The 12,088-nt window shown below is 42.5% G+C and overlaps 2 pseudogenes; one reads left to right on the top strand and one right to left on the bottom strand.

Moving 5' to 3' along the window:
• Positions 1–2,244: 2,244 nt before the first annotated feature.
• Positions 2,245–9,063, bottom strand: LOC124501844 (scavenger receptor cysteine-rich type 1 protein M160-like; annotated as a pseudogene).
• Positions 8,405–11,720, top strand: LOC124501845 (farnesyl pyrophosphate synthase-like; annotated as a pseudogene).
• The last annotated feature ends 368 nt before the right edge of the window (positions 11,721–12,088 follow it).

The raw sequence follows: 12,088 nt of genomic DNA on the forward strand, positions 1-12,088 counted from the left end.
ATTAATGGTTACCAGCGGGGAGGTGCATGGGCTATGGGTGAAATAGGTGAAGGGGATTAAAGAGTACACTCATGTGGATGAGTACTGAGTGAGCATAGAATTGTTGAATCACTATATTGTACACCAGAAACTAACACAACGCTGCATGTTAACTACACTAGAACTAAAAAAGAACGTACAATTAGGTAATACATCATCAAAAATATCATCAACTAATAATGAGCTTATAGCTGATATTTGTATTTTTCCTGCTTTCTGTATATTCTTGTTGTTTTGAAAAACATTTTCTATTATGATAAACGTCAAATAGTTGAAGGAAGCAAGGAACGTAAAAATACGAACCACAATTGGAAAATATTCATGAGAAATGTTCACACTCACTCCTCATCAAGCCCATTCAAACTTAGTGGAGAGAGGTGAAATTTTAATTTGGCAAAGTGTGTATATGCACGTGTGTGTTTTTCTGTGTGTGGCGTTGGTAGGCAGGGTGAGATGAAATCGGTTCCTTATACGCTGATCATAAGAATGAAAATTAATACGCAGGTTTTCTGTGAGGGCAATTAAGTAGTATATACAAGGAATCTTGAAAGCGTGCATTCACTTTCCCCCTTCATTACAGGATTAGGCATATAATTTTTGGACATAACCAGAGATTCACCACAATGGGTAGGAATGTTTATAATGCCATTATTTATACTAGTTTGACATAGGGAGATAACCTTAGTATCAATAAACACATGGTTATTTAAGATACATCCACAGGATGAAATATTGTGTGCTGTTCAAAGACCATTTAGTAAAATTAGAATATATTCACAACATAGTTTCATATAAAAAGGAACCCCCACTCAAAACATATATGTTATATATATGAGATATAGTGATACGACACATTATACGCATAGATGCCATATTCTCTATGTGTATATATAAGTACTTATAGTATCATCCATGTTTCATAAACACAATCATAATTACAATTATATTTTTGTACAAAAAGACCACTAGTTAATAACTAGCAATAGTTATTTATTTTTGAAGCTTTTATTTTTATTTCTATTTATTTATTTTTTTAGAGCGAGAGAACACGCGAGGAGGGGAAAGGGGCAGAAGGGGAGAGAGAGAGAGAGAGAGAGAGAGAGAGAGAGAGAATCCTAAGCAGGGTCCATGCTCACTGCTGATCTGGATGTGGGGCTTGATCCCATAACCCTGGGATCATTACCTGAGCCTAAGTCAAGAGTCAGCTGGTCAACCAACTGAGCCACCGGGCACCCCAGCAGTAGTTATTTTTGATCGTAGGATTAAATATGGATTTTATTACTTATAGTGTAAAATGTTTCCAAATTTCTCTACTACACATGTTAAATTTTAATGCAGTTTAATGTATTTTAAAAATACATTGTTTATACATTACTGTTTAACCTTTTCACCCTGGAAAATTCTGCAGGAAAAAAATGGAGCACTTAGTCCTCCCAATTGGTTCGCATGCTCGCCCAGTGTTCTGAGCTTTCTAGAATTTCTAAGACAAATAATACATATAATATTTTTCAAATTTTAACATGTCACAATTTTTATGAGAGTTCATATCTTTTTTTATGTTTGTTTGTTTGTTTTTAACGCAGGAGCTCACAGGGGACTTAGGGGAAGCAAACAGTGCGCGCTAAAACACGAAACAAAACAAAGCAACGCTGTAAAATACTGAACCAGAGTAATGAGGTTGTGTGGGAGGAAGGACCTTAACTCGGTATTTACTGCCATGCACTTTGCAGTGAGTTTGCCATGAGCTCCCGACCTGGAAGACCAGGTATTTCTTAGCGGCACATTCTAGTTCACAGGGCTTCTGAGAGCAGCCAGTGTTGAAGAAGATTCACACCTTCATACGTGATCCACCCTCTCCTGCCGGGCGGGATAGTCTCTGCTCCCCGGGGGGCAGATGGACACTGCCATATGGAGATAAGCATTGTAGGGCCCCGAACACCATCTTCCCACGTGAAAGCGGAGCCCATTTTTTTTTTTAATTTTTTTTTCAACGTTTATTTATTTTTGGGACAGAGAGAGACAGAGCATGAACGGGCGAGGGGCAGAGAGAGAGGGAGACACAGAATCGGAAGCAGGCTCCAGGCTCTGAGCCATCAGCCCAGAGCCTGACGCGGGGCTCGAACTCCCGGACCGCGAGATCGTGACCTGGCTGAAGTCGGACGCTTAACCGACTGCGCCACCCAGGCGCCCCTAGCGGAGCCCATTTTATACGAAGGGGTGTGGCTGATAACTGCGTCCTTGGCACACGATCCCCATGGTGACCGTGGACATATTCCTCCGGCCCACACTGCCCCAGGTCCCGGCGTGGAATACCTCCAGTCTCCCAGCACCAGTGTGCCTTTCGGTTTCGTTGTAGAGCCTCAAAGCTGTGAATCTACTGTTAAATATTTCCTTTTGGAGTGTTAGAAAAATTCCTCCCTGAAGATAGTATATTAGGGCTCCAAAAAAAAAAATTTCATAAACCACTTTAACATATTATTAACACAATGTATCTGATGGAAACTGAGGCTCTTGTGTGATTTCAGGGTTCATATGGGTTCCCCAACGATATTTATGCTTAAAATTAAGTTAAAACGTAACTTTCTTAGTTTTACTCTCTAACATAAATCAGATTCAGGAAATGGGGTTAATCCCATTTCTACTACTTATTAGATTGTGTTATTCGGCCAGTTACTCAATGTCTTTTGGCCTCCTAACACCAGAGTAGATGGAATGAAAGGTCCCTTTCTTTGGATCTAACCTTCTCTTATTCTAAGACCCACACTCCTCTCCTAAATGACACCAAAAAAGGAAAGGAAGGAAGGAAGAAGGGAAGAAGGGAGGGAAGAAGGTAGGAAGGGAGAAGGAAGGAGAAAGAGAGGAAGGAAGGAAGAAAGAAGGGAGGGAGGGAAAAAGGGAGGAAAGAAGGGAGGAAGGGAGAGGGAGGGAGGGAGAGAAAGGAAGGAAGGAAAGAAGGGAGGAAGGAAATAGCCAAGGGTATTAGGAAAGTTTAAGAACAGGGTTAAAATCAAGTTCTCAATACTCTCAGATCAGTACATTTTTGACTCCACTTTGCCACTGTGCCCTGTGTGTGTGTGTGTGTGTGTGTGTGTGTGTGTTTGCAGCAGGATGCAAGGCTTGTGGGCAGACCTGAGTAGATGACCCCTGCGTCTTCCTTGTGCCTGCAGTCGTGCTGTCCCTAGCCCCGGGAAGGGTGCTTCCAATGTGGGGCTCCTTTCCTGTGTAGTTCAGGTCGTTCAGCCAGATGGGGTCTAATCTCACCCCTCCCCCGCCCATGTGAGCAGAGTTGGTGGCATTAATGGCCACTCTATAGCCCAGTTGTCTGCATACCACGTGTGCATCACTTAGGTCCCAGCTGTCATCACAGACACACTCCAGGAGCCCTGGTGAAGGATCTCCACTCTGCCAGCACAGGATGGCCCCCACCCACGAGGCAGAGCTGTTTGTCTGCAAAGAGGAGAAAGTCTAGCCAATAGGTCACAATGTTTAGTGTTGCAAAGCATTTCCTGGTACTGTGCTTTACTTAGCTGAGCAGATGAAATCACCACTGTCTGGGACTGCAGACAGAGATGAGTCAGATAAACCTGAGGAGCATGGAAACAATGGTTGGGTCTGGTTTCCTGGTAGGGGTGTAGGAAATCGGGCGAAAATAAGCATGGAAAGGATCGAAGAGTTCTATGACAAAGTTGAATGAGCAATCATGGTAAGGACTCTCAAACTCGTGACCAATTAAAATGGTCTTTATTTATTTTACTTTTTATTTTTTAATGTTTATTTTTATTTTTGAGAGAGAGAGAGAGAGGGAGACGCAAAATCGGAAGTAGGCTCCAAGCTCCGAGCTGTCGGCACGGAGCCCGACGCGGGGCTCGAACCCATGAACCGTGAGATCAAGACCTGAGCTGAAGTCGGACGCTCAACCAACTGAGCCACCCAGGCGCCCCTAAAATTGTCTTTATTAATGTCTAGTTACAAATCCCCAAAGGAGAGGTGAGTGCTTACCTTCACCTTAACAATGTGCCCAGTTATCACTATTTATTACATGTTACTCTTTGACTGTCATGCCTATCCCACCTACACCCCTTGTTTTCTTACCTGTCTTTCCTTCAATCTCTCATCTTATCTGCCATGTGTGAGCTCTATTGCCAGTAGATGCCCGTAAGCACTGTTCCCTCACCATGCAGGTCACAATGATGGTTTTTCATGGGCACAGAGAGGAGCTCCAAAGACTGTCATTTGACAGTTATCCAGAAGGGACTCATTCCCTAAGCAACAAAACCTATGTCCCTGCACACAAACACTTCCTCCTCCAATATATATTCTTTTCTTGTGGTTGAGCAAGCAATCCCACAGCTGCACAGTAGGACACTGGCATCTTCCAGGTCCCAGTGGTTGTCACAGGGGGAACCCCAGGTTCCAAGCACCTTGATCTCCACTTACCCCTCCCATTGGGGTTTGCCATTCACAAGTCAGGCATCTGTATATCTGAAGAGGAGATAAAGCCTTCGAAAAGAGACTTTTCAACTCCTGCCCAACCTTCTCCTTCTTCAGCCCCAGCACATTAAGATCATTCACTATCTCACAAGAACAGACTCCAGCCTCTCTTGCTATGGTTACAAGTCCCATCGGGATGGGGCGCCGTGGGGCACAAGGCAAGATGATTTTCACTCCCTTCACATTCAAGCTTTTCGGCCCCAATTGGATCATTCCCTTTCTCAAAGTGAGGACCCACAAAAAGAGATCCGGCCTCTCCACAACTTAATCCTCTGCACAGCACGCTGGCAGCAGGGAGAGAGAAGTCAGAATCACACAAAGAACCCCACCTGTCTCCACGTCTCACTTCAACACGTCCAGAACAGGAGACAGCCATTCCAACCAGCCGGGGCTGCTTGTGGGCTACAAATCATATTTCAGAACCTCCAATATCTAGCCCCATCCTCCAATCTCCCTATCTAATTCCAGGGTACTTTTTCTCCATTCAGCATTAGAACACTCCATTTTCAGGGGATCCGAGAAAGATATCTTTGTAGTACAGACTTGGTTCCTAAGACCTAGATTACATGTTTACTTACTGGATCTTGGTAACATGGCAATCCCAGATTTGGAACTCTGAAGGAAATGAATGGTGCAAATCATTTCCATGAAAAGAAATAATGATTGGGTAACCTCAGCATTAAATAACAGATACGAAGATTTGTAATCATTTTGAGGTGATGGATGTAATTTAAAGATAGAAGTTGTTTTATTTATTTTTTTTTAAAGCTTATTTGTTTTTAAGAGAGACAGAGACAGCATGAGCAGAGGAGGGGCAGAGAGAGAGGGGCAGAGAGAATTCCAAGCTGGCTCCGGGCTGTCAGCACAGAGCCCGATGTGAGACTCGAACGCATGAAACCATGAGATCGTGAGCTGAACCGAAACCAAGAGCCGGACGCTTAACCACCGAGCCACCCAGGTGCCCCCGTAGAAGGTTATTTTTATCTACAGGTTAATTCCAAGCAATACATCTAAGCAATCTAAAAATAAACAAACAAAAAATAATTGCTTTTTCCCACTGATCCCATCATTTGCAGCACACCTGTGTTAATAATCTATGCCGTTAATATCTATTCCTGACTATTCCAACTCCTGACTCATTTATCCAAACGCCATGTAGCATTTCCACTTGAATTTCTCATAGACGTCTGAAACAGAATTCTTTTCAGTTCTTCCAAATATCCTCTAAGACTGTAATCTGCCGTGTTTTGGTTGATGGAAATCCATTATTTTATATATGGAAATATATTGGCACAATTATTGGCTCCTGTAATACTGTATATCCTACCTTTCAGGAAATCTTGTTTTCTGCATCTTCAAAAGATGTTAAAAAATCGCAACACTTGTCACCCTTTTCATTGTTAACAACTACACTGAGCCACCAACATTTCTTGCCTGAAGTACTGCAGTGACCTCCCGTGAGTCTAAATTCTCTATTTCCACCATTGATCCTCTACAGTTTATTCTTTATTCACAAGCTAAAATTAGAAATCAGACAGCAGTTTTTGCTCAAGATCATCCAATGGCTCCATGTTTCACTAGAGTAAAAACCTAAATTCTTACGAAGAACTACTTATCCCTGAATTATCTGCCCTACCCCTTACCTCCTTTGACCCATGTCTGACCATTCTAATTCTTACTCTTCAGTTACACTGGGTTCCTTTCCTTACTATTCCTCAAACATATCAGGCATAATCTTGCCCTAAGGCTTTTGAACTGGCTGTTTATCTGTATTTTTCTAATTTTCTTTAATGTTTATTTATTTTGGAGATAGAGGGATGGAGAGAGACAGAGTGTGAGCAGGGGAGGGACAGAGAGAAGGAGGAAAAGAATCCGAAGCAGGTTCCAGGATCTGAGCTGTCAGCACAGAGCCCAATGTGGGGCTTGAAACCAGGAATGGGTGAGATCATGGCCTGAGCCGAAGTCGGGCCCTTAACTGACTGAGCCACCCAGGCGCCCCTACCTGTGTTTTTCTTCCCTGTACGTGCACCTAATCAACTCTCTCACCTCCTTCAACTTTGCTCAAGTTTCACTTTTTCTAGAAGGCCTACCCCAAACATCCTATTTGGGATTGTATTCTGTCCCATATACACTCTGGATCCCATTTTCCTTGTCCTTTTTTTTTTTTTTTTCTATAACCCTCAACATCTGCTACCTGTATGTATACCTTATTCCATCACAGAAAGTTCTATTGCACAACACTACTCTAGAATCTTCTGTCAAAGAAAATAAGTAATTTTGCTGGACTTATATTCCTTTTTTTTTTTTTGTCACTGCCTTATCTATCTCTTCCCCTTAAAATTCAGCTTTTTTGGAAAATAATCTATACCTACTTTCCCAACGTTCTAACTCCCATTAACTCCTGAACTTGAAACTATCTTCTTCTTTATTTCTTTATTTCTTTATTTTTTTTAACATTTATTTACTTTTTGAGAGACAGAGAAAGAGCAGGAGCAGGGGAGGGGCAGAGACAGAGGGAGACACAGAATCCAAAACAGGCTCCAGTCTCTGAGCCGTCAGCACAGAGCCCGATGTGGGGCTTGAACTCATGAACCATGAGATCATGACCTGAGCTGAAGTCAGACGCTTAACCGACTGAGCCACCCAGGCGCCCCGAAACTATCTTCTTTTTTTAATGCAACAAGACTGCTTTCATTAAATTTACTAATGACTCACATGTTGCTAAACTTCATGAAATATGCTCCGGTTCACGTGTAACGGCGTCTCCACAACTTGTTGACAAGTTTGCTAATGCCCTCCTTTTTGGAAACGTCCTTTTCCCTCGGCTTCGGTGACCTGCCATCCTCTAACTACTAGTCTTCAGTCCCCTCTTGCAGTTACTTTTAAGTCAATGAGCCATTCAATATTGTTATTCCTTAGGGCTAACAGCCGTCTTTTCTTGGGTCAGTAATTTTTATTCTTAATTTACAGTTTACCCTTGGGTGTTAGTTGCCATCTACAAATCTAAGATCCTCTGTTTGTACCTCCATCCAAGACCAGTTTTCTGATCACCCAACACTTACATCAAGTTCCTTACCACCCTCTCTACTTAACTGCTTTAAAAACACCTCAGACTCAACATATACAAAATGAAATTCACCAGGCTACCTCCTCCAACCTTCCAGGATTCTCTTTTCCGATGACAGAACCACAGTATACCTGTTCGCTTAGTCCAGAACTGGTGGCACGATCTTTGAGTCTCCTTCATTCAAACTCCTACATTTGATGAATTATCGAGTTCTGTCGGTTCTACCAACTAAATATTTCCTGAATATGTCAGCTTTGCACTAGCTCCACGATGAATGTTCTACTCAGAACCTCATACCTTCACTAGAATCATCTAGTAACTTGACTCCTTACGTCCAATAGCCCCCCCAGCCACCTCTCTCTCTCTCTCTCCAGCCAGAGTTTTCTCTTTAAAATTCAAGTCTTACCATGCTTACACTCCTCCATGGTTTCCCTTTCACTTTAGAATAAAGTACAAAAATCTATATCCCAGGAATAATCTCACCCTTGGCTACATGTCAAGGCTTTACCGGAAGATTTCCGCCTTATTCACTTAGGTCTAATATTATTCCCCTCGACCGTCTCTCAGTTCCTGGAATCAGACAAGCTCATTCTCACCTTTGTTACTTTAATAAAATACTACCTATGTATTTTTTTTTAATTTTTTTTCTTAATGTTTTTATTTATTTTTGAGACAGAGAGAGACAGAGCATGAGCAGGGAAGGAGCAGAGAGAGAGGGAGACACAGAATCGGAAGCAGACTCCAGGCTCTGAGCCATCAGCACAGAGCCCGATGCGGGGCTCGAACTCACAGACTGTGAGATCATGACCTGAGCCGAAGTCAGATGCTCAACCGACTGAGCCACCCAGGCGCCCCACTACCTATGTATTTTTAATGGTCTCCCTAACACCTCTATATATGATTAAGTCACACCCATACCCTTCACAGAAATATTCTCTGACGCTGCAAACAGGTAAGGCCTTCTGCTTACGCCTTTTCATTTCATCTTGTACTTCTACTTCATAACTTTAAATAAATAACTATTTCCTCGTGCACATTCATTACACACTTTGATTCTTTCCTGGATAAGGGACTAGAGCTACTTTTATTTAGTTCATCTGCCTTTGGCCTAGCATTGTCAAGGAGCTACTCCATAAATACATATTAAATACATGAAATCGTCAATAATTGAGTAAGTATATTTATCTTTGTCCAGAAATTACCTGAGCAGATCAAACTAGCTTCCTTATTAAAGTGACATGAGTTTGTGTCCCTTGGACACAATCCCAGGGAGAAGCTTCATTTACAGTGCAGCCAGATCTAGAGAGTAAGACGTGTGATGTTTTTCCCGTGAAATGAGGCCCTTTGCAGATGCTGAGTAAGGCACATCCAAGTTGCCTGCAAATAACTGCACCAATGTTCGTTTCCCAGCGGTTAGCAGAAGGGTGGCAATGACGTAGATTTCCTGCTTGACCCTCCCCGCACATCTGCTGCCTCTGCCCACGAGCCTCAGTTCTTTTTTTGTTTCATTCTGTAACCAGAACACCAGAATGATTTTCGAGGTATCATTTTGCCTCAAAATCTGATCAGAGACTCCAGCTAAAAATAATGTTACTTAATGGTCCTGATTCTTGTCTGCATTTCAAATAATTACATACTACTTACTAGATATTGTGAAGGATATTAGGGAGAGGTGATATCATGTATGTGGGGTCAGGAAAGAAAGGCACATATCTGTAATATGACAATATCCAGGAAGTTAGAATAAACTTACATCTTAGAGTTGCTAGACGAAAATAATTCTAACAAGAGTTTGGACCCTGGGGTGGGGGGAATCTGAAATTCACTATATGTAAAGAGTATGTGACTTTTTTGGAGAATTAAGAAGTTGGAAGTTGATTCTGAGCCAAGTTGACACAGTCAGCTTTTGAAGGCAATTCTTGCAAGTATTTGTTTGTTTGTTTGTTTTGCAGAATTCTTGCAAGTGTTCGTGTGAAAGGGAATGAGTTACAGTTCTATCAAGGCTAATTTATCTATGTTAGGGCACTTGGGTAGTTTTTGGCATGCTGTGGCATAGTCAGTGAAATATTTAAGTCCTATTGCCTACTGATGTGAGAATGAATATATTTAATTAAGATGCTGATAGTCTCTGCTGGCCCTGACTGTGAGCTGCTGTGCGGAACCGCTCCAAGCTTTCTTCCTGGTGTCAAATGATATCATGGATTCATCCCTCACCCAACAGGGGCAGATCGGCTGCTAACAGAAGCCAGGCATAGGTTTGGATGCCATCAACGATGCTTTGCTTCCGGAAGCATGTATCTACTGCCTGCTGAAGCTGTACTTCTGGGAGCAGCCCTATTACCCGAACTTAATTGAGCTTTTCCTGCAGAGTTCCTATCAGACTGAGATCGGACAGATCCTGGACCTCATCACAGCACCCCTCCCCGCCCCCCAGCCCCTGGGGAATGTGGGTCTTGGCAGATTCACTGGAAAGAAGTACAAATCTATTGTCAGGTGCAAGATAGCTTTCTACTCCTTCTATCTTCCTGTAGCTGCTGCCGTGTATATGGTGGGCATTGATGGGGAGATGCTACTGGAGAAGGGGGACTTCTCTCAGATTCAGGATGATTACCTTGTCTCTTTGGAGACCCCGAGGTGACAGGCCAGATTGGCACTGATATCCAGGACAACAAATGCAGCTGACTGGTGGTTCGGTATCTGCAGAGGGCCTCTCCAGAACAGCACCAGATCCTTCAGGAGAATTATGGGCAAAAGGAGGCCAAGAAGGTGGCCCAGGTGGACGTGCTACACATGTGTCAGCTGCTTCGGATTCTGTGTCTCCCTCTCTCTCTGCCCCTCCCCTGCTTAGGATCTGTCTTTCTCTCTCAAAAATAAATAAACATTAAAAAAAACATGTGGATATTCATGACCATGAGGAGGAAAAGTTCTCCTTGAAAGAGAATAGTTCAGTGCAGAACGAGCATCCAGAAGGCTTGGGGAAAATTCAATTTGATAGAAAATCGTCACTGAAGGATTGTGATTGTTTGTAAATCATAACTGTAAATCTATCTAAATTGAAAAGCTGGATAGGATAGTCAAGGTTTAAGAGGCAGATTTCAGATTTATATTGGAGTTTAAATAAATTCCTTAAGACCGAATTCAATGTCTTACCTGCTCATCTCAGAAAAGAATGTCTAAAGTAAATGATAAAGGTGTTGGGACTGATTGAAAATAAGGAAACTCCAAGACTAATAAAAGAGTATATCAGAATCAGGGAATTCAACTCTCCCACGATTATACCTGGGCAGGTGTACATGAGAATTTTCTTTGTACAATTTGAAAGTTGCGTAATAAAAACTTTGGCTCGGAGGAAGAATCCGCAAAACAATTCTTAACATTTTTGAAATTCTATAAACCATAAGCCCAGACTTTAGCTGAAGAACATTTATTCCAATGCTGTTGGTATGAATCATACACAAGTAAGTCCTTCAAGTAAGAATGAGTATTTGGGTAACTCTGAAAAAAGAATTTTTAAATATGTGGATATTTCTTTTCCTTTTTTAAAAATTTTTTTAACGTTTATTTATTTTTGAGACAGAGAGAGACAGAGCATGAATGGGGGAGGGTCAGAGAGAGGGAGACACAGAATCTGAAGCAGGCTCCAGGCTCTGAGCGATCAGCACAGAGCCCGACGGGGGGCTCGAAATCACGGACCGTGAGATCATGACCTGAGCCCAAGTCGGCCGCTTAACCGACTGAGCCACCTAGGCGCCCCTCTTTTCTTTTTTTAAAAAAAAATGTTTACTGATTTGAGAGATACACACACACACACACACACACACACACACACACACACATACGAGTGAGTGGGGGAAGGGCAGAGAGAGGGAGAGAGAGAATCCTGAGCAGCCTCCATGCTGTCAGTGCAGGGCTTGATGCCGTGAGCAGTGAGATCATGACTTGAGCTGAAATCAAGAGTCAGTTGCTTAACCAACTGAGCCACCCAGTGCCCTAAGTATGTGGATATTTCAAGGCAAGTGTTTGAGTGTTTCAATGACTAAACCCTTATTAATTTTTCCTAAATTAATTTGACTATGGATAACTTCTTTTTGTGGAATACTTTGTTACCACTAGGGTCCGGTGAACTTAACTTTGGGAAAATATGGGTAGATATTAGAAAATGAGATTTGACTTCCCGAGAGAAAAGAAGTTTGGTACGATAGAAAGAGGCCTTAAAAATCAGAATGAGGTGGGGCGCCTGGGTGGCTCAGTCAGTTGAGCGTCCGACTTCAGCTCAGGTCATGATCTCATGGTTCATGAGTTCGAGCCCCGCATCGGGCTCTGTGCTGACAGCCCAGAGCCTGGAGCCTGCTTCCAATTCTGTGTCTCCCTTTCTCTCTGTCCCTCTCCCCCTCATGCTCTGTCTCTTTCTCTCAAAAATAAATAAGCGTTAAAAAAATCAGAATGAGGATATGAAGTATGATTCATTTCAAAAAGTGAGACGTGAGTATT

Source organism: Lynx rufus, unplaced genomic scaffold (assembly GCF_022079265.1).
Source record: "Lynx rufus isolate CCGP_SWC_20201006 ecotype Redwood Valley unplaced genomic scaffold, mLynRuf1.p SCAF_7, whole genome shotgun sequence".
Lineage (NCBI taxonomy): Eukaryota > Metazoa > Chordata > Mammalia > Carnivora > Felidae > Lynx > Lynx rufus.